Below are 21,540 nucleotides of genomic sequence, written 5' to 3'. Positions count from 1 at the left end.
TGCCAGCAGCATCTTCCCATCTGCAGTAAAAAGAGCAAGTCTGTGCCTTGTCTCATGTCCCCTGGCGGCAACACTGCCCTGACTGAGACGCACTGGTCTCCTTGGATTCGGGGTCCTTGGCTGGCCTACCTGACAAGCCACACCCCCTGAAGCTGTGTGCACCCCTTCATCTCACCCTCCAGGTGCTTTTCGGGTGACAGCAACCACCATCCCCAGCGGAGGCTCACAGGGCCCCAGCCACCACTGCCTCAGCGCACCGGGAACTTTCCCTGCCAAGGGCTCCGTGCTAAACATTGTCAGCTTTGCAGGCTACAGGGTGTCTGCTGCAACCACTTGGCTGGTGGTTATAGGGTGAAGGCAGCCGCAGATAATAATGAATAATGAGGGATGTGCTCCAATGAAACCTTATTTTTGGACCCTGAAGTTTGAATTTCCTATCATTTTTACATGTCATAAAAGTGTTTTTTTATATGAATCATTGACAAATGGAAAAACCTACTCACTTTGCTGTACGGCTGAAACTAACACAACGTTGTAAATCAACTATACGCCAATAAAATGAAAATTAAATTTAAATGTTTCTTAAGCCAAACAACATAAATAAATAAAAATATGTGGAGGAGTTCCCGCCGGGCGCAGAGGATTAAGGATCTGGCCTTGCTACAGCTGTGGCTTGGATTCTGTCCCTGGCCCGGGAACTTCCATATGCCGCGGGTGCAGCCCAAGAAATAAAAGTAAGTGGGAACAATTTTTGTTCACCCGTGGGCAGCACAAGCCCGCGTGTCGAGTCACGAAGCCGGAGGGGCCTCCTGCGACGGCGGCCTGACCTAGACTCCTGCCCCCAATCCCAGGAGGGGCTCCGCCCAGCCGGCCTCTCCCCCGGACACGCTTGAAGCTGGAGATGCGGCTCTCTTCCTGTAAAGGGAGGGGCGGCACGGGAGGGAAGGAATTGACGTCTATGGGAATGGCCGGGGGAGTTAATGCCCTGGGTTAATCCCTCCCGTGAGAAGAGTCACCAGCAGGGACAGGAAAGCCTGCAGCCCTTGGCTTATCAGAGCCGAGGCCGCCGTGCTGGTCTGGCCGGAGGAACCATCACTCCATCTCCAGGGCCTGTCTCTACGGCTGTGCTCCTCTGCCCCAAAGCACAGCCCGGGTCTGAAACACCCGCACCCCAAAGGAGTCCCCCCTCGCCGGGGCAGGCCGCCCTATTTATAGCCCTCCTGGGCCCGCTCAGGACGGCAATTGCACACCCATCCATCAGTCTCCCTTCCAAACCGGTACTTGAAGGTCAGTGGAGGGGGGGCCGGGAACCACAACTGCCGGCCTCCCATCTGGGGTTGCCGAGGCAGGGGCACAATTAGGGTCCCAGGCAAGCCGCGGCCGGGCTGGGTCCGCGAGCAGGACACGTCGGCTGTGGGTGGGGGTGGAGCCCAGGAGGCGGTGTGGGCGAGTAGCCTCAGAGAGGGCGCCCGGGCAGCCTGGGTCGGTGAGCTCTGCCAGCCAAAACCCGGGCGGGTGCCGGGGACCAGGAGGCCCCAGTCGAGCCCACGGTCTGTGCCGTGCTGGTCGAAGTATAGGCTGTGTCCCCAGCAGGCCACAGAGATGTCCAGGGAGACCCCCCCCCCCCATCTCCCTCACTGCAGGATCCTTGGGGGCCCTGCTTATTCCTCATGGAGCCCAGATGCCCACTCTGGATCCCCCACAGACAGGACTCCGGGCCTCTGCCCACCATCGGCTTCCGAGATGAAGGCTGCATGCGTCACAAAGACACAAACTACCCACCCGGGTGCTCGTCCCACCGGGGATGCCTGGGGGGTGGCCAGGAACCCACGCAAGGGGCAGCGAACGCTCCACCTGACGGAAGTCAGGCCTAGTTCTGTCCAGCCACCCGCTGGCTGGGAGCCTCGGGCACATGGTCGGCTGCTCGGGGCCTCTTTCTCTCCACCACGAAAGGGCAATGGGACGGATGGTCCTGGGGTTCGGTTACCACTTTGCCGTGGGCTCGAATCCTGCCCCCTGGTGAGCCTGTGGGTGAGGAAGGCCCACACTCGCCTGCCCAGCTGGCACCGGGCCCCTTCCCTTCCCCTCCCCCAGCAGGGCTCAGGCCGGCTCTGCTCTTCGTGAAGCAGCAGCGTTTCCTAATCCTCAAGTGTCAAGGGTGAGTCTTGACAAGGTCAGGGGACAGCCCACCGCTGATAGCGTATCTTTCCAGATGGCGAGTTCCCTCCCCCACCCACCCACCAGAGGTGCGGCCAGGGGGCCAGCGGCCCACATCTGGGCGATATGCAGAAGGACGCCCTCAGACCCACAGGACGCCGCCGTGTCCCGTCCAAGCTGATGACCGCGGTGGGCAGAAAGGGCACCACAAACGCTGGCACCCTGTGTTCCCGCCTGTCCCTCTGGGGCCCGCCCTGCAGGACAAAGCCCATGTGCCCCGGCCTGGCGTTCACGTCCTCTCCCGTCCTGATTCGGCTTGGTCTCCAAGGCAGTGATGAGTGAGCTCCTGGGATTTCCAGGTTGGCCCCAACCCCAGGGGGGCTCCGGGGGGTGGGGGGTGCAGTACGGCCCCCGCCCACAAGGAGTGGGTCTCTCCAGCTGAAGGAGAGACGTGGAGACAGATCACCAGGGCCCAGGCGCCTGGCGACCCCTGACTCTGCCACTGACTGCGGACAGACGGGCCACGTCCTGCTGCCACACCCTCGGGATGAGGCAGAAAGAACAGCGGCTCCACAGGGTCGGGCGGTAAGCAGAACAGCCAGGGCCAGTGAAAGCCCAGCACGTGGTGGGGACCCAGGGGCGGTGGGTGGGCGTGCAATGCAGCGCTGAGGGCCAGCCTCCTGCCCCAGGACCTCTGCATCCCCCCCGCACATCTGCCATATTCTTTTTCCCCAGGCCCTTCTCCAGGAAGCTGGACCACCCTCCCAGGACCCAGAAGCCAACCCAGGCTGGATGAACCCTCCCTCTACAAAGACACCAGGCCCCGCAGGGACCGCGAGCGGCCCACCGTGCGGAGCCGTGTGGACGAGGGGCATGGTCCCGTCATGGGAATCTCATGGCCTCCACGTCCACCCTGGTGCCCAGACAGTCAGGCAGGCTGGGCACGTCTGCGAGTCCTGAGGAGAGGAAGCGAAGGAGCCTCAGGGCAAACAAATGCCGATGAACTTGAGGAAATGGAAAACAGCAAACCCGCTCTCTGGCAGGAGAACCAAGAGAAGGGCTGAACAGAGCCAGGGAGGGTTCCGGCCCGGCCGGCGGGCTGTGGAGCAGCTGGTCTGAGCATCGGGTGGGGAGCCAGCACTTGGCGTCCCAAGGCCAGGAAACCCACAAGCACAGGCCTGCGGGAAGCTCCTAAAAGCTGCTGGCCCTGGGCTGGAAAGAGGAGCAACGCGGGGTGATGGAGAGAGGGCTTTGCAGGCAGCCCTACAGCTCCACCGCCCGCAGGCACCGCGGTGACCACAGGGGCGGGGCATGGGGGCCTGTCCTCTTCTGCATCCCCTGAGACCCAGGGCCGGGGATGAGCACTGAGCTCTCTGGGGCAAAGGGGACTGGACGTGCAGGCCGATGAGAGGGGCCCGGGAAAGACAGGGAGGCGGCAGAGGCAGAGGGCTGGGGATCTCAGAGTAGAAGAGGCGACAGTTCCGCCTGAAGATCACGTGAGAAGGAACATGGGTCTTTGCTACAAGGAGGATTCTCGCAGCCCCCGGAAGTCACCTAAGAGGCCAAGGAGTCAGGGGACGTGAGGTCTCAGGAGACAAAGGAGCAGAGGTGACACAGCCACAGCTGGCAGGGTCGGCTGCCCAGGGCCCCGCCAGGGCCTGGGCTCCTTGCATCTTTCCTCTCCCGTCCTCAGCCCAGGCCACCGCAGGCCTCCTCACGCACCAGTCTCTCTGAGGATTGGCTTAAGAACTGAGAACTTTCCCAGGAGCCGGCTCCACCCTCCCGCTGGCAGCATTCCCCTCAAGGCCTTTCCCACCCCCGTTACAAGGAAGAAAAGCAGAGTCGGATTTGCTGCGAGTAAGGACCAGTCCCCTCGCCGGGGCCGGGGATGGGACCATGGCTCGAGATGAGGCTCAGCAATCTGCAAAGAGCCTTTTGGCCTCCCCTGTCTGTGGCCACCACTGGGGGCCCAGCTCTCTGTGGACCCTGATGGACTTTGGCCAGGCCGGCTTGGCCCTGCCCCTCCCCATGCCCCAGCCATGCACCCCTCGCCTCCCATCTGGGGCTCCCCAGCCAAGGACACCTCACTGCTGAGCGTTATGGGTAAATCGCCATGGTTCCTGGAGACGCCCAGGGCACCTGCCTCCATCCCTCCTGCGTCATGTGCACGCCTTCGAAATTTACAAGAAGGGAATCTTATTCTCTGCCTTTCCCCCTCCTGAATTTTTTCTTGGCCAACATTTTATTTCTGAGGTTCGTTGATTCTGTTGAATGCAGCCCGGGCTCCTCCATCTCGGCTCTTGCTCAACACTTCACTCCATAGATCAGATACCATCTCTGAGCCCCTTCCACGGTCCAGCGCCATTGGGATGGTGTTTTGTAATTTGTCATTCTGAGAGCACGCCCAAGTGTGCTTCCTGAAACAAGCCTGCCAGCCCGCCCTTAGGTGCACGCCTGGCACGGATGGCTGTGCCATGGGGTACCGCCTCTTCGGTTGGCCCCGATTACACTTGATTTTGATCCCAAGCGATTATGAGAGCAGTTGACATTCCAAGGAGCGGTTATGAGAATGGCTCACATCCTTGCCAAACAAGTCGTTTTCATAATTTTTTATTTTTACCAATATAGTGTGTGTGAAAGCGTGCAACGTTTTGGGTTTAGCATATCTCTCCCCGGTAGTGATTGTGTTGAGGGGGTTTTTATATGCTTATTGACCTTTCGCATGTCCTGTTTTGAAAGGGCAAATTTCAAGTCTTTGGACCATTTTTCTACATTTTTTAATTTCTAGAAACTCTCTTTAAATTTCGAGCGCTGGGAGTTCCCTTTGTGGCCCAGCGATAAACAACCCAACTAGGATCCATGAGGAGGCAGATTTGATCCCTGGCCTCCCTCAGTGGGTTAAGGATCCAGCAATGCTGTGAGCTTTGGTGTAGGTAGGTCCCAGATGCAGCTCGGATCTGCTGTTGCTGTGGCTGTGGTGTAGGCCGGCAGCTGCAGCTCCAATTGGACCCCTAGCCTGAGAACTCCCATATCCTGCAGGCGAGGCTCTAAAAAGCAAAAATAAAATAAAACAAAATTAAATTAAATTTGAACACTAATACTTTTTTTTTTTTTTTGGTTAAACAGGCTACAAATACAATCTCTTCCCTCTGTGTTCTATTCGATGAACGAAAGTTCTAAATTTTAACGCAGGCAGTGAAATCCAGCTTTGCCCTTGGGGGTATTTGCTACTCGGGGTCTAGGGCACCCTTCCCTATCCCGGAGTCAGAAGCGCATTGCCCGCTATTATCTTCTAGGAGTCGTATAGTTCTGCCTTTTAATTAAGGTCTTCAATCCAGCTGTAATTTTTCAAAGGACTGCAAGGCGAGTGGAGTTATCTATTTCTGCAGGGAGAACCAACCACCGTTAAGGATGCAGGTCAAAGTCCCTCCTTTGGTGTCTGGACCGGCAGTGCTGTCTTCTCCGCTGATCAAAGTTCCAAAGGGGTCTGTTCGCGAGATCGCTACCCCGTGCTGGCGGTCATTTTGCTTCCTCCTGCAACATCGTAAGACCTGTTATCTTTGGGTTTGTACTGTCCTTGAGAACCAGAGGGCGAAATTCTCCCATGATGTTCTTTTTCAGAAGCATCTCTATTATGATTCCGTGATCTTCCATGTAAATATTCAGATAGGAAGTTTTTCAGCTTGCACCCACACACGTGCACGCACACACACACGGGGAGTTTTATTGGAATTGTGTCACCGACAGATGAACTTGGGAAGAGTTGACATGATGCTCTTTTGCTCCCAAAGATAATGGTTCTCCGTTTATTTAGACTTCCTTCCAGGTCTCTTAATAAAGTGTGTACTTTCCCCTCAAAAGCATTGTGCACACTTTGTTAGGTTCATTTCCAAGAATTTTATATTTTAATTTTTATTTTATTTTATTTATTTATTTATTTATTTATTTTTTGCTTTTTAGTGCCACACCCATGGCATATGGAGGTTCCCAGGCTAGGGGTCAAATTGGAGCGACAGCTGCTGGCCTCTGCCGCAGCCACAGCAACCCTGGATCTGAGCCGTGTCTGCAAACGACACCACAGCTCACGGCAACGCCAGATCTCAAACCCACGGATCGAACCTGCATCCTCATGGATACTAGTCGGGTTTGTCATCCGCTGAGCAACAGCAGGAACTTCCTTAAGTGCTATTATTAATGGTAACTTTTGCCAGTATTTTATTAAGGGATGGTTAAAGAGAGTGAAAAGCGAAAAACCTTTAGTTTACATCTCGGTGGATTTTACAGGTTCGCACCTATATGATCACAGCCCAGATCAAAGCTGTGACATTTCAACATTTCCGTCACCCCAGAAGGTTCTGTCCTGACATTTCAGTCAACACCCACCTCCAGATGTAACCACTATTTTCACTTTGATCCCTGAACTTTCACTTTGCCTGTTTAATTTTTTTTTACCCTTCTTTCTTTTTCTTTTTTTTTTTTTTTTTGGTCATGCCCTTGCCATATGGAGTTTAGAGCTCAAACCCTCACCTCAACAGCGACCCCAGCTCCGCAGTAACAATGCCAGATCCTTAAGCCATTGTGCCACAAGAGAACTCTTGAATTTCAATTGTTTACACATTCCCCTCTGGTGGAGATTTGAGCTGTTTCCAATTTGAGGCTGCTATGAATAAAGCCTCCCTAAACTTTTTTGTAGCATATTATTATTATTTTATTTGGAGTGCTTATCTAGGAGTGAGTGCTAAGTCTTCAGTTTAGATCAGAACGGTGGGTGTGTATTCGCATCTCATGATGGCTTAATTTGACCTTCTCTGATGACTAAGGATGCTGAACATCTTTTCATGAGCTTCTTGGCTGTGCAATAACTTTCATTAGAGAGCTTTGTGAATTACGTTGTCAATTTTTAAACTTGGGCCATTTATCTGTTTATGAATATGCTGCATAGTTCTCTATGTAGTCTGGCCCAAATTCTTTGCAGATGTATATATTTCAGGGATATTTTCTCTCTATACATCAATTACCTTTACACCTTCCTAACAGTATTTTTTGAACATGCAAGGTTTTCAATTCTGATTAAATCTGATCCATCAATTATTAGTTTTGTGCTCAGTGCCTTTTGTATCTCATTTACGCAATCTTTGCTTATGCCTAGGTCAAGAAAATGTTCTCTGACCTTTTAGTGGTTTTGCAGTTTTAGCTTTCACATCAGCTTTGTGAACCTCTTCAAAATAATTTTTGTTCTCGTGACGCAGGAGGAGTCAAAGGTGTTTTTCTCTGTATCAATAGCCTTTAGCTTCAACACCATTTATTGAAAAGAATTTCCTTTCACAGCTAAACTCGGTGCCTTTGTGGTTCTATTTCCAGCTTCACTGTTTTATTCTATTGATATGTCTATTCTTACACCAAAATCATACTGTCCTAAGGACTGTTAATTTTACCATGAGTCTTTAATTTGGGAATGTACATTCTCCAAACTTTTTTCCCCCCTCAACAATTATTTTGGCCATTTATTCTAGGCCCTTTGCATTTCCATTTAAAATTTTTTTAAAGACGAAAATCTTTTTCTTACTTCACTGTCATCCCATATCAACTTTCCAGTTAAATGGATATTTCAGAAACTACAATGTGAATTCTTGATTTATTAGCATCTTTTAAACATATCACGATCTCAATGCTAAAAATCATAAATAAAATCTTAAAACCAGCCTGGGGGGCGGTGGGGGCAGGGGAGAAGCTACGAGGCATATTATCTTCAAAGGAGCAACAGCAAGCAAGATGACAGACTTTCCAGAACAACTATGGAAACTGAAAGACAATGGAATGACATCTTTGATGTACTTGAGAGAAAAAAGTGCCAATAAAGACTTCTGTAGACAGTGAAAATATCTTTCAGAAATTGGGATGACATAAAGATGTTTTCATACAATAAAGAAAGCAAGCCAGCAGTCCAGTTGGAGTATAGTCCCAGACGGAATCACAGAATGGCAGGAAGGCGTGAAGAGAGTCCCCCAAGGTAAAATGTGTATGATTAGCAGTAAATTTTGGCTGTTGAAGACAGCACCAGTAGCAATGTCTTCTTGATGTTATAACACAGGTAAATCAGAATATATGGCAAATATAGCACAAAAGCCATGAGGGCGTAAGTGGAGTTCTTGCATTGTGGTGAGGGATTTATCCTTGTAAAGTTTTTGTGCCTTAAAGTCTATTTATCAGGTATGAATATAACTCCTTCTCTTTGCTTTGCTACTATGTACTTGGTCTACTCACATTCATTCTTTACTTTCAACTCCCCTGTATCCTCCTCTTTTAGATATATTTCTTTTAAACAGTTTATAATTGGATTTTTAAACAATAGAGTTTGGCAGTTTCTATCTTTAACAGAACTTTTAGTCAATTTGCGTTTATTTTAACCAGTGATAGGTGGATTTATGTTCATCACTTATGTTGTGCTTTTTATCTCGCCTTTTTTTTCTTTCTCTTCTCTCTCCTATTTGATTGAATTTTGATTGAATTTTTAATTCCAATTTCCCCTTTACAGTTATACCTACTGTTTACATTATTAATGGCTACCTTAGACAGTTAATGGATATGTTGAACTTATCCAAATTCAAAGTCAATCAATATATTTATCCTACCCCCACACAATAAAAGTTTAAAACGCTTTGCTGGACAATTTCTTCCTAATTTTTCTATTATTTTCATTTTTACCTCCATAAAGTATTTTTATTTTTTCACAATGTCAAATTACATTTGCTGCATATATACTTTGTCACCATTTCTCTTTGCATCTAATCTCCCACCTGAGATCACTTTCATTCTGCCTGATGTGTATTCTCTAGAATTTCTTCTTCTAAGGAAGATTTGCTAATGAAGACACTTTTCCTGTAAGATATTTCCTTGAAAGATATTTTCTTTCATTTTTCCTTGAAAGATATTTCCTTTGGGTATACAATATCAAAGATAAGTAATTTATATGTTTGCCACAAAAGAATGATTCCACTCTCTTCTAGTGTCCATTGTTGATACTGACAAAGGAGATGTCAGTCCGATAGCCATACATTTGTGGAAAATTTGTCTTTTCTCCTTGGTTCTTTTAATATGTCATACTTTAGGGCTCTTGCACATTCACTCATATGTCTCTGATTATAGAGAGGTTTGTATGTGCTGTGCTTTGGAGTTGATGGGCTTGATGAACCTGAACATTGGTGTCTTTCATCAATTCTTGGAATTCTTGGCCACAATTTCACCAAATATTGCTTCTACTCCCTATGATTACAATTGAGTTAAACCTTCTCACTCATAATCCTTATCTCACATTTATATATTTTGCTTTTTTTCCTCTCAGTGCTGCATTCAGGATAATTTCTACAGCTCTATCTCTCAGTTTATTGATTCTCTCTTTAATTGTGTCTAACCCGTAGTTAAACCCATCCATTGAGTTTTTAGCTTCAGTTGAAATAATTTCATTTCCGATGATTATATTTGTCTCTTTTTCAAATTTTCTTGGTCATTTCTTTTAACAGTCTCTTGCTCCATACCCATATTTCAATCTCCTCTTTATTTGTTTAAACATGTTAACACTTGTAATATCCTGGAACTTCTCAGCCTTGATAGCATGAGAACCAACTACTATAATATAGTTTTTCAGGTTTTAAAAATTTTTTTTATTATAGTTGATTCACAATGTTCTGTCAATTTCTGCTGTATGGCAAAGTGTATATATATGTGTGTATATATGTATGTATATATACATACATAGTGTATATATATGTGTGAATATATATATTCTTTTTCTCATATTATCTTCCATCATGTTCTATCACAAGTGATTGGATATAGTTCCCTGTGCTCTACAGCAGGATCTCATTATAATATAGTTTTATATACATATAAAATACCCTCATGGGTATGTGTGTGTGTGTGTGTGTGTGTGTGTGTACACCCTCAATAAATTTAAATGTATGGCACCAGTTCAAGTTGCAACTAGATAGCCATCAAAATGAACAAAAGGTCTAGAAACAGGTTCTGTAAGAGTAAGTTTTCAAGTAAGTGGTGCTAGAAAAGATTCTTTAGCAAACAATCAAGAGTTGGATAATGGGTTAGTCATTAAGAAAAATGGTCAGCTAATATTCCATCTTACACCAAAACAGAGTCCAGATGAATTAATGAGTCTGGTAAAAAGTGAAAACATATAATGACATTAAAAGTAGAGGACAGGAGTTCCCGCTGGGGCACAATGGGATGGGGACATCATGGGAGCCCTGGGACACAGGTTTGATCTCCAGCCTGGCACAGTGGGTTAAAGATCCAGCGTTGCCACAGCTGCAGCTTAGGTCTCAACTATGGCTCAGATCTAATCTCTGGCCCAGGAAATCCATATGCCTCCTGGCAGCCAAAAAAGAAAAAATAAAAGCAGAGTTCAATATTTATACAAACTCCAGGTAGGAAAGACATTTTTAAGCAAAACAACCGAAGGGAAAAAACATTTAAAAATATTTTAAAACCTCCATTAGTAAAAAAACCATGATGAATCATGGTGAAAGGCCAAGGCAAACAGGAGAAACATGTGGAAATTACAAGAGACCAAGTTTCATGCTCTTTTGCCGTTAAAGAACTAGTACCCATGAATAAAGCAAAGGTTTCAAATGACGTGAACAGAAAGTGCACACGAAAAACACTCAATGAACTTTTGAAACGATTGTTCAAGCTCACTAGTAATCAAAGGAATATACATTTTGAGTGTAGCTTCAAGCCTCATCAAGACTTTTTTCATGAAAATGTAATAAAAAAAATAAAAATTTAAAAATTCAAAAAAATTTTAAAGATAACAAATAAAGAAAATGTAATTAAAAATAAATTTAAAAAGATAAAAAAGGAAAATAAAATATTAGAATACTAAAAAAATTTAAGTGAAATTTCAATAAAATTTACTTCATGAGTAATAAAAATAAAAATAAAAATAAAATAAAATGTCTTTGTCATTTTACTGACAAAAAAATAAAAATAAAAATAAAGACTTTTTTCAGTGATAAGCCTCAGTGTTGGCAAGATTTGGGTGGATGACATTTCCTTTCCTGGCGGCAGATTAAATCGTGATTCCTGAGGATAAGTTATCTAGGCTCACAAAAGTATTCCGACACTCGGAACTAGCAAGGCCCTCGGTAAACACACCAAAGTGACCGTTACTGGCTCAGTGATACAAAACACAAAATTAACGTCCAAAATAGACGCTAGATAAATTTATTACGATCTCCCCCGAGAATATGCTACATGATGGATCGAATATTAAATATAAGGCCTTGGGGACTTCCCTGGTGATGAAGAAAAGCATCCGGCATTCTCAGTCCCTGGCTCGGGAATTTCACCCACCATAGGCATGGCCACAAATAAAAATTTTAAACAGGCACAAAGGCACCACCATGGACAAAGACAGTCTTTCAACAAATGGGGCTGGACCCATTGGACATCTACATGTAAAAAGAAAATGAATTTAAACACAGAGCTTCGCAAAAGCAACTCAAAATAGATTATAGACTTAAATGTAAAATGCAAACTTATAAAACCCCTGGAAGATGATGTAGGAGAAAACCTAGACGACCTTGGGTATGACGGTGACTTTTTTTTTTTTTTTGCTTTTTAAGGCTGCACCTGCAGCACATGGAAGTTCCCAGGCGAGGGGTCCAGTCGGAGCTACAGCTTTTGGTCTACGCCGCAGCCACAGCAATACCAGACCCGATTTGTGTCTGTGACCTACACCGCAGCTCACGACAATGCTGGATCCTTAACCCACTGAGCGAGGCCAGGGATGGAACCCACAACCTCATGGTTCTTAGTCGGATTCGTCTCTGCTGTGCCACAATGGGGACGCCTGATGATGACTTTTTATACACAACATCAAGTCATAATCCATGCGAAACATAATTGCTAAGCTGGACTTTATTAAAATAAAAAAAACTGCTCTGCCGAAAAGAAAGTCAAGAGACACAGAAAAAAGGCCACAGCCTGGAAGAAAATATTTGCAATAACACATCTGAAAAAGGACTGCTATCCAAAATGTACAGAGAAGTCCTGAAACGCAACAATTTAAAAATTAACAGTCTGGGAGTTCGTGTTGTGGCTCAGTGGTTATAAGCCCCACTAGTATCCCTGGCCTTGCTGGTTAAGGATCGGGCATTGCCGTGAGCTGCCGTGTAGGTCACAGATGCAGCTCAGATCCCGTGTTGCTCTGGCTGTGGTATAGGCTGCCCGCTGCAGCTCTGATTCACCCCCTAGCCTGGAAACCTCCCTATGCCGCAGGTATGGCCCTAAAAAAACAAAAAAGAAAAAAAAGATAAGAAAAGAAAGTTAACAGCCTGATTGAACATGGGGAAAAGGCAGGAAGAGGCAAGACACCAAAGCAGATATAGGGATGGCTAAAGAGCATATGAAAACGCGCTCAACATCCCGCGTTGCCAGGGACATGCCAACTACAACAATAATGAGAGGAGGCACCACCACACACCTATTAGAATGGCCAAATCAAAACACCGAAAACACCAAAGCCCGGAGAGGGTGTGCAGCCCCGGGAATTCTTATCCGTGGCTGCTGGGAAGCCAGCACCGTACATCCACGCTGAGAGACAGTTTAGCGATTACAGCTCCTCTTCCCCAGCAGCCGTGCTCCTTGGCGTGTCTCCAAACGAGCTGAAATCTAATATCCACCCAAAAGCCTGCACACAAATGTCTCTAGCCCCTTCCTCATGGCCAACACGTAGAAGCCACCAAGATGTTCTCCAGAAGGTGAACTGTGGTCCACCTGACAACGGCATAATATTCAGCACGAAAAAGAAGTGAGCTGTCAAGCTGCGAAAAGACATGCAGGAACCTTCAACGCATACGACGGAGGGAGGGAAGCCGTCTGAAAAGGCTGCAGTCCGTGAGATTCCAGCTCTACGACGTTCTGGAAAAGGCAGAGCGAGGGAGAAGGAAAGAGGAGTGGTTGCCAAGGGCCGGGGCAGGGCATGAGGAGAGGGGCAGGAGGATGTGGAGGGGGTGAAACTGCTCTGTGTGAGGCCACAGCGATGGCTACGTGCCTCTGTGACTTGCCCAAACCCACGAACCTCCAACCCCAAGACTGACTTTTATGTAAACTATGGACTTTCAGGGACAATGATGAGTCAATCCAGGACCATTCACGGTAACAAGTGACCACTCCAGTGGGCCATGGAGACGTGGGGGAGGTTGTAAGCAGAGTGGGGGGTGCAGGGGGATATATGGCAAATCTCTCTACTTCCTGCTCAATTTTGCGGTGAACCTAAAATTGCTTTGAAAAATAAAACGCTTTTTTTTTTTTTTTTTTGACAACTGCCCTATAGCCTATGGAAGTTTCCAGGCCAAGGGGTGAATCAGAGCTGCAGCTGCCGGCCTACACTACAGCCACGGCCACACCAGATCTGAGCCACATCTGTGACCTACGCCGCAGTTTGCGGTGATGCTGGATCCTTAACCCACTGACTGAAGCCAGGGATGGAGCCCACATCCTCACAGACACTATATTGGGTTCTTAAGCTACTGAGCCACAGTGGGAACTCCTGAAAAGTAAAGGTTATTAACTAAGAAAAAAAAAAAGGAAAAAACCTCAGCTTTGCGGCACTATTGAGCTGCAGGGAAAGTGCCCACTGCCCCTGAGCACATCCACACGGCAAATGCCAGGTTTGCACAAGTTCCCACGGGGAAGGTCTTCCCTGTCACCCCTCTGGCGGGTCCCTCTCCCATGGCATCTTCGGGCTGCACAATGGCCCCCTTGTTGCCCCTCTAGCGGCTCAGGAGCCCACGGAGGCTGCTTCCTCTCTGTGGCCTTCATCTCTCATCGCTCTGCTCCGGGGAAGAGGTGAAACCGCTCCAGCTAAAAGCTCAGCAGAAAATAGCATGTTTTCATCAGCCTGGGGAAATCCAAGAGCAATTAACTAGACAGCTATTCATCCCTTTGCTGGCTCTGCGAGCCCGAGGAGTCTGCATCCAGTCCCCCAGGGGACCGCCTTGTAGGGACAGCAGCGTGTCCTCAGCTAGGACCCGGGGTGGAGACCTCCCACCTCCAGTCCGGCTGGCATTTCCTTTCTCGAAGAAGAATGGAGCCGTAATGGGAAGAAGAGATAAGCCACAGTCGTTGCCAGCACACGGCAGTATTATGGACTGAGAGCTGTCCTGTGGGCTCAGATAACTACTGGGCTTGTCAAATAAAATCTAAGTCTAAACGCATTTACAAAGAGCCTGCTGAGACGCCGGGACTGATCCAGGCGCTTTGCCATGGCTTCCTCCCCGATGGGGACCGTGCTTCATGCAGGAAGAATGTGATGTGTGTTTTCCCAGCTTCCCCTTCGAGCTGCCCCCAAAGGTGGGAGCTGGGGGGCCTCTCGGAAGCCCAGACGGATTCCTCAGCGCTCAGCTTTCAGAAATTCCACGAGTCGGGCTGCAACATGAATCATCCTTCGAGTTTGGAAACTGTTGCAGAATCAAAGCCAACGGAGGTTCGGAGCCACCCTAACGTGGTGACGGGGGGTGGGGGGTGGCGATTCAGAGCCCGGCCCGGCCGCGTCCCTGTCTGCTCTATCTGGGGTGGGGGCGTGGGGTCAGGCTCTGGATGGGACTTAGTCACCGGTCAGCTTTCCCAGAACCGGGATCCATCGCACTAACCGTCACCAACCACGACCAGAGCCGTCCTCCCCGGGTCTACAATTCTCTGCGGTGCCTCAAATGATTTCGAGGGGGTGTCCCGGAACTGCCAGAATAACATCGTTCCCTAAGCAAGCACGCACGAACCCTATGGTGAGTTATCTCCCAAAGCATCCGGAAGCTGGAGCAAGACCAGGAGGGGGATAGGAGCGTCCCTTACAGAGTAGTCATCGGTGTCCCAGGAATCTCGCCGTCGAGCAAGGGAGCCTCGAGAGGCGATGAGCCCCATGTTTCTCTTTAAACAGCCACACCGAGAGGGCCCGTCGTGGCGCAGGGGTAACAAAACCGACTAGCATCCGTGAGGACGCAGGCTCGATCCCTGGCCTCGCTCCGTGGGTTAAGGATTCAGCGTTGCCGTGAGCTGTGGTGTAGGTCCCAGATGCAGCTCGGATCTGGCGTGGCTGTGGCTGTGGCGGAGGCCGGCAGCTGCAGCTCTGATTCGGCCCCTGGCCTGGGAACGTCCATATGCCGCGGGTGCAGCCCTAAAAAGGCAAAAACAAACAAACAACCCTGCAAAACTGAGGCCCAAACAGGGGAAAAGACCCCCCCCCCAAGATCCCAGAGTATTATACCACACATGCCTCCACTCCAGAGATGTCCACTCCAGCTCCTTAAAGACCTCCTGAAGACATGTGCGTGTTTTCCAACATTATAAGCAGGTGCGTGAGAATTCACGCAGAAAGACTCTTGCCCCGTCAGACACACACACACACACACACACCCCACCCTGCGACCTCCCCTGGTCAGCCAGCTCTTACACAGCTGGAGGGCACCCCTCGGGAATGGTTTTCGAGAAAGAAGTGCTGCCTGTAAGAGGAGGCTTTCTGTGCACTTCTCAGGAGCTTAAACACGGACAGGCATGGAATTTAGGGTCAGGACCTTGAACTCTCATGCTCACTAGGAGGTTGGTGCAGTGCTATAGAGAGATCTTGAGACCAACTTGGCTTCTGCTCCTTTGTACACAAAACTTTCTCCCCAGCCTGTGAGGATGGATGCCCAACAGGGGTCTTTAATTCCTGCAAGAAGTGAAGAACGAACCAGCCCTGACACAGCCCCCCTTCACTCCCAAGGATTTGTTTCAGGGTCAAAAGCCAGCCTTGAGTCAGATGGCCTAGACTTTGTTCTGCCACTTGTTGGGTCCATGACCTTGAGCCATCATGTTACCTAAGAATGTTTCACTCCTTTTTAGTAAGGAGGGACCGTTTCTTCCTGTATCTGTCAGCACAGGCTCAGCTATGCTGAGTAACAAACATCCCCTGAGATTTGCAGGGTTTAAAACAACAAAGGAGGGTTTCTTCCTCAGACTACATGTACCTGCTGACACTGTACTCAGTGACCTGGGCGGCTGGCCCATCCCCTGCTCCGTAGCAGAGACAGAACCAGTCTTTCCTCCAGGAGCCTGTGCCCAGAAGTGAGACCTGTCACTTCCACTCGTGTTTCACCTACTGGAGAGAGTCGCCTGGCCACGCTTAGCCGGGAGGGGGAAGGAAGGGCCAGCGTGGAGGGAGCTGGATGCTGGTGAGTCATAGTTATGCCGGAGCCCCCACCCAGAGAGGGCAAGGGGACCCTCCGCACCCAGGCAGCCAAGATCCCTGGCAGATCCACCCCACAGTGAACCCCACAGCTGGTGGGGGTGGTGGGAAGCTGGAAAAGCCCAAATGATGGGTAATTGTGCTCCTTCCACTGGGGCACCCCGGGCGGGTGCAAGAGTGACAGACCCCGAGGGCGTCTGGGGGGCAGGCACATTTCCGGAGGAGCATTGCCAGGACACAGGACACGGAGGGTGTGCCCTGCAGGCCCAGCAGAGCAAGGGTTCTTCCTGCAGCGTGAACCTTGCCCTCCCATCGAGGCGGCTCAGGGACCCTTCTCTGCTGCGGAATCAGCAACGGTCACGCCTTAGAAGGAAGAACATCCCAACCTGGCAAAGACAGATTGTCTTCTTGCCCAAATCCCTGGTTCCTTTTGGTCTTTAAAAATCAACTTGCTTTTAATCTAAAACTCAAGATGGGACAGCTCAGGTTAGAGAGTGGTTTCCAGCGAAAACCCAGAAAGGAATATGGTGAGACTCCGGCTCCCTCGCTGCTTGTCCCTCTACCTCCGTCTCTCGCTCACTCTCGGCCCGGTGTCTCTGTGTCTCTGTGTATCTCTGTGTCTCTGACTCTGTATCTCTCTGCATCTCTGTCTCTGCGTCTCTCTCCTTATCTCTCTGTCTCCACGCTTGTCTCTGTCTCCCTCTCCCTGTCTCTCTCTCAAGCCAGACAACAATAGATGATGCAACTCGGAGCGCAAGCAGCCAGCTTGTTGTAGCTGAAGAATTCACGTGTCTTAGGTGTTTTAGAAAAGAATTACACCCTCTTTCTCATGGGAACACGTGAGGCGTCCTCCTCCCCCTAGAACAGAGCCCCCAAGCCCTGGTGTGACCAGCCGGGCGCCTCGGGCACCCCCTTAGAGCTCAGAGACCTCTTTGCCCACGGAAAATGGTCTCTTCCCATCCAGCAGCCCTGGTAACAAGCTGGCAGTGGCCACTGGCGACAGCAAGCTAATGAGAATCGCAGATGCAGCCGCTGCAGCCAGCCTGGGCGCAGACGGACGGAACAACTGTCCCCTTTCCAGGTCGCCGTGTTCGAGTGCTCGCTCCAGGTCGGCCTGGTGGGGACAGGGAGGCCACCCACCCCCCGCATGGGCCGTGACTCAGAGCAGCCGTGCCCTGGATCCAGCGAGCACACGCTGGCCGTTCCCGTCCACCCAGAGCATCTCTGGCACAGGAGCAATGAAACCCTGTGTGTCCTTTTGCGGCGTTAATACAAGTTTCTACCACTGAATGTGGCTTTTTCTAACCAGCGATTTGTCAGAGCCCCACGGCGGCCGCAGGGAAGCGCCAGCGTTGCGGGGTGGAGATGTGTACGGGGTGTGTTCCCTGGTTACGAAAGGGCAGCACGGGGAGGCTGGCATCAAATGGGATTAAAGGCTAGAAACGTGTGTATTGCTTTTGATCTGTTTTGCTCGAATAGGTTTTCAAGGCAGAAAAGTCTAAAGATGAGCAGGAACTCGGGGGGGAAGAGAAAAGAGGGGAAACCAGTCCAGATTTTCATCTTCCAAAGGTGCCAATAAATACATTGCAGGTTCCTCTCCCTCTGGCGAGATGAGGGAAAAGGGAAGACTCAGGCCTCTGAAGTCAGGCTGGGTCCTCGGGGGGCCTGGGCGGGAAGGAGCCTGTTCCCGGGCCTGCCCTACCTGCCGCCTCCTAGAGAGAGACGCCAGCATGAAGGGTGAAGGGGCAGGAAGGTCCCGTCCTGGAGGAGGCCGAACAGCGGGACCCATACTGTGCCAACTGCAAGTCGCAGCCTGTCTCTCGACCTGCCCAAGGTCACAGCAGGAGCTCTGGCCCCGGGAGAGACCCCAGCTGACCATGCAGGCTGCCTTTACAGACGGGGAAACTGAGGCACCCATGGGGGTGACTCCTTCCCGGGCCCGGCTCTCTCTGCTTTCCTGATTCTTAGCCTAGAAGGTTCCCTTTAAATCGCCACCATCCTGGAAGAGGAAAAAGCCTGTGGAACAAGCGTGTAGCATCTTTCAGCCACTGAGCTGGAGACAAGGAGTGGGCAGCCCAGTGGTCACTCATAACCGCCCGATTAGTCAGCTCGGTGGCAGCAGCAGAATCCACAGCCGGGGCGGCTTAAACGACAGACAATTATTTCTCCTGTCTGGAGGCTGGAGGCCTGAGATCATGACGTCGGCAGATTTCTCACCCTGTGAGGGCTCCCCGCCCGGCCTGGGGACAGGCACTTTCTCACGGCGCCACTTCTCATGGAGATGACACCAAAGGGCAAGCTCTGGTCTCCTGCTTCCTAGAAGGACCCCAGGCCCATCCTGGGGGCCCCGCTGCCATGACTCCAGCTAAATCTCATCACCTCCCAAAGATCCTACTCCCCTTACCATCACTCTGGGAGGTAGGGCTTCACATGAAGCTGGACAGAACACAAACGTTCAGTCTGTAACACCATCTTTGGCTCCCCGATACACTGGGATGGAAAGGGTGCAAGAGGTGCCGACCACCCCTGCACAGCTCTGGGGCACCCGTCACACTGTCTGTGGCCAGATCCCTGGAGTTGTGCAGTGCACAACCTGCCCAGCCATCCATGGTGAACCTGGACACTGTAAGCCCCACATTTGGGGCTCTGCCCCTGCTCGTGGGGTCTCCCTTCACCCACAGGCAATGCCCACAATGGAATGTATTGTTCTACCAGCCCAGCTGCCGGAACCCAGGAGCCCTGGAGAAGGAAACTTGCCCCCAGAACTCGGACCTGGGATGAATTCACCCACTTAGGTTCATTGTCTGATTGTATCCTTTCCGCGAGGCCACCAAGTAGGCATCACGGTCCTCGGGTTACAGGTGGGTGGCATTGGGACTATGAGGCCAGACCACAGACAGACACTGAATCCCAAACTTCAGGCATGTCCGGCTCCAAAGCCAGAGAGTGGCCCTGGGCACCGCCAGCCTCTGTCTGCTGAGCGCTGGGCCTGGAGGTGCCCACAGAGCCAGGGCTCTTCATCATCAAGTGACAGGCCAGCAGGTGACCGAACAGGCACCCACATCACTCAGCAAGGCCCCTGGGCTCCAAGGCACCTGTCTCCCGTGATGCCGTCTTGGTAAGGAGGAGGGTTGGCGCTCAGCAAGCCGGCCAGGGCAGGGATGGAGCTGGACGGGTGCCGTCGGCTCTTTAAGGCTCATATTAGCCAGTGTCAACTAGAGAAACGCAACTGGCGGGAGAGGTGGGCGGGTTTCTCTCCAGGCATTGGCTCCTGTGTTTGGCGGGCTGGCTGGGCAAGAGGGAAACCCAGAAAGCAGGGGACCAGGTCCCAGCTGGACACTCCGGGGCAGGATCCCTGCTTCTTTAGGGAAGAAGCCTCAGCTGTGCTCTGGTTGAGTCAGGCCCTCCCGATTCTCAAGGATGCTCGCCTCACATCAAAGATTAGATTCTGACTCTAATTCCATCTATGACACACCAGGCAATGTGACTGGCTCACTGGCCTCCTGCACCCGCACGAGTGGACCCAGGAGACGCGGTCCTGTTACCTGCAGAGGGTGATGGTGGAACGGAGACCCAGGCAGCACACACAGCTCGGCCAGTGTCAAGTGGCCGGCATGTGGCCACATGGGATGAGAGGCTGGGCTCTGTCCCTGCCTTCCTGGCCTCCCCTGTGGATCTCAGGAGGCCCCGCCGAGGTCCAGGCCCCCAGGAAGTCCCACACTGTGCTCTCCGGGGGAACAGACCGCTCACTGGTTCGTCTACACGATGGTGGCAGAGGCAGATACGTGCTGGTCCTCGGGGAGCTCTGTGCTGGGCACCGGCAGCCTGGACACACCATTCACGGTCAGGAGCTGAGGGCCGCCAGACCCGTCCCTCCTGGGCGCACTGGCTGATGTAGGCGCCTCCTGGGGGCAGGGCAGGGACCTCACAGGAAGACAGGGGGTCGGTTCCTAGGGCTTCGTCCGCACTTGTCCCCTGCCCACCCCACGTCCATAGCAGGTACCCCTCGCGGCTCCCTGGGCCTGGCGCTGGGCGACTGGAGGATTCAAACCAGGTCTGGGGCTCCTCCAGCTTGTTCCCTGCCTGCCATCCCTCCAGCCCTGGCAGGGGACTCCCAGGGGGTCCGGCCGATAAGGTCTCTGTGGCCACCACCTGGCTGGACAGGTGACACCTTCCGGCTGCCGTGGAGGAGGAAATGAGCCTCTGTGCCCAGTCCTGGGGGGGGCATCCTTCCAAAGCACCGCCCAGGGAGGGGTACAGCCTCCCTGCACAGCTGCCCCCTGCACGCATGCGTGCACCCACCCAGACCCCCGCAGCAAAGGACGCCGTGGGGGAGGGTCGGCCCCTCCGGACAGGGGGACTGTTCCTAACACCCAAACCCTGCCCCGGCCACCAAAGGATCCCGAAGTCAGCACCTGGCCGAGAGGGCGGCCTCGGAGGGCCGACTCCCTGGCATAGGACCCGCCCCCAAGCAGACCTGGGGGCTCCCTGGGGACTGGGGAGGGGCACGGCTGGCACGCTCCCCAGCAAAGAGCACAGCGCGTGTGTGCCTGGTGCTCCCGAGAAGCTTCTTGAATATTTGCTGAATTGCAAGCCGGAGTCCTCACGGGGGGTCGTGCACAGCCCGTCACTGACCCAGTCCTTCTGCAGGAGCTCATTTTGCCTGTGAAATTTTAGGCTGAACACTGGGGGGAAAAGCTGAAAATAAAGAGAGACGGAGAGAAGGCAGGAAGAAGGGAGGGAGGGAGGGACAGTCCCCGCCGGGACGCTGCTCTCTGGAGAGCGGGGGCGGAGGAAACGGGGGCGTGGGAGGCGCCGTGGGTTATCGCCCTTGTTTCTGGCCCGGTTCTTCATCCCACGGTGACTGGCAGCCCCCTGTGCTCTGGACGTGGGTGGCAGGTGGGGCTTGAGCTCAGCAGCGGACAGACAGACAGACAGCCAGCAGGAACCCCTGGGCAGAGGCAGCTTAGCCCAGAGGAAAGGCGGGATTGCAGGGAGCAGACGGTGGGGTCTCAGCGGGTGGCGCCCGGGGAGAAGGAGCCAGCTGGGCGATGGGGGGCCCTTCTTGGGGGGAGGTATGGAAGAGGGAGACAAGGACCAGGCTGGACTTGAACGTGGACGTCCACACACAGCCAGGCCTTTCC

General features: G+C 51.4%; 2 long non-coding RNA genes across 5 annotated transcripts; both read left to right on the top strand.

Annotated features, from left to right (window-relative positions):
- The first annotated feature begins 757 nt into the window (after positions 1-757).
- Positions 758-7,246, top strand: LOC146407334 (uncharacterized). Of its 4 annotated transcripts, none has more exons than XR_014842282.1 (4): positions 758-1,287; positions 2,213-2,516; positions 2,596-2,734; positions 2,893-5,243. It is a non-coding gene; the product is annotated as an uncharacterized LOC146407334 (long non-coding RNA). The 4 variants fall into 4 exon arrangements; XR_014842283.1 differs by having other exon boundaries at positions 949-1,287; positions 2,596-2,742; XR_014842288.1 differs by lacking the exon at positions 2,596-2,734 and adding an exon at positions 6,174-7,246 and having other exon boundaries at positions 1,109-1,287; positions 2,893-5,131.
- A 7,053-nt stretch (positions 7,247-14,299) lies between these two features.
- LOC146407333 (uncharacterized) lies at positions 14,300-17,837 on the top strand. The gene is made up of 4 exons (XR_014837572.1): positions 14,300-14,659; positions 14,804-14,957; positions 16,260-16,382; positions 17,478-17,837. It is a non-coding gene; the product is annotated as an uncharacterized LOC146407333 (long non-coding RNA).
- Positions 17,838-21,540: the final 3,703 nt, after the last annotated feature.

This window comes from Sus scrofa, chromosome 1, assembly GCF_054392235.1.
Source record: "Sus scrofa isolate SSC_HxYL_T2T_F1_AM1 chromosome 1, Sscrofa_HxYL_maternal_Yorkshire_Landrace_v2.0, whole genome shotgun sequence".
In the NCBI taxonomy this organism is placed as follows: Eukaryota; Metazoa; Chordata; class Mammalia; order Artiodactyla; family Suidae; genus Sus; species Sus scrofa.
Note: the sequence above shows the minus strand (reverse complement) of the source record. Positions and strands in the feature narration are given on the sequence as shown.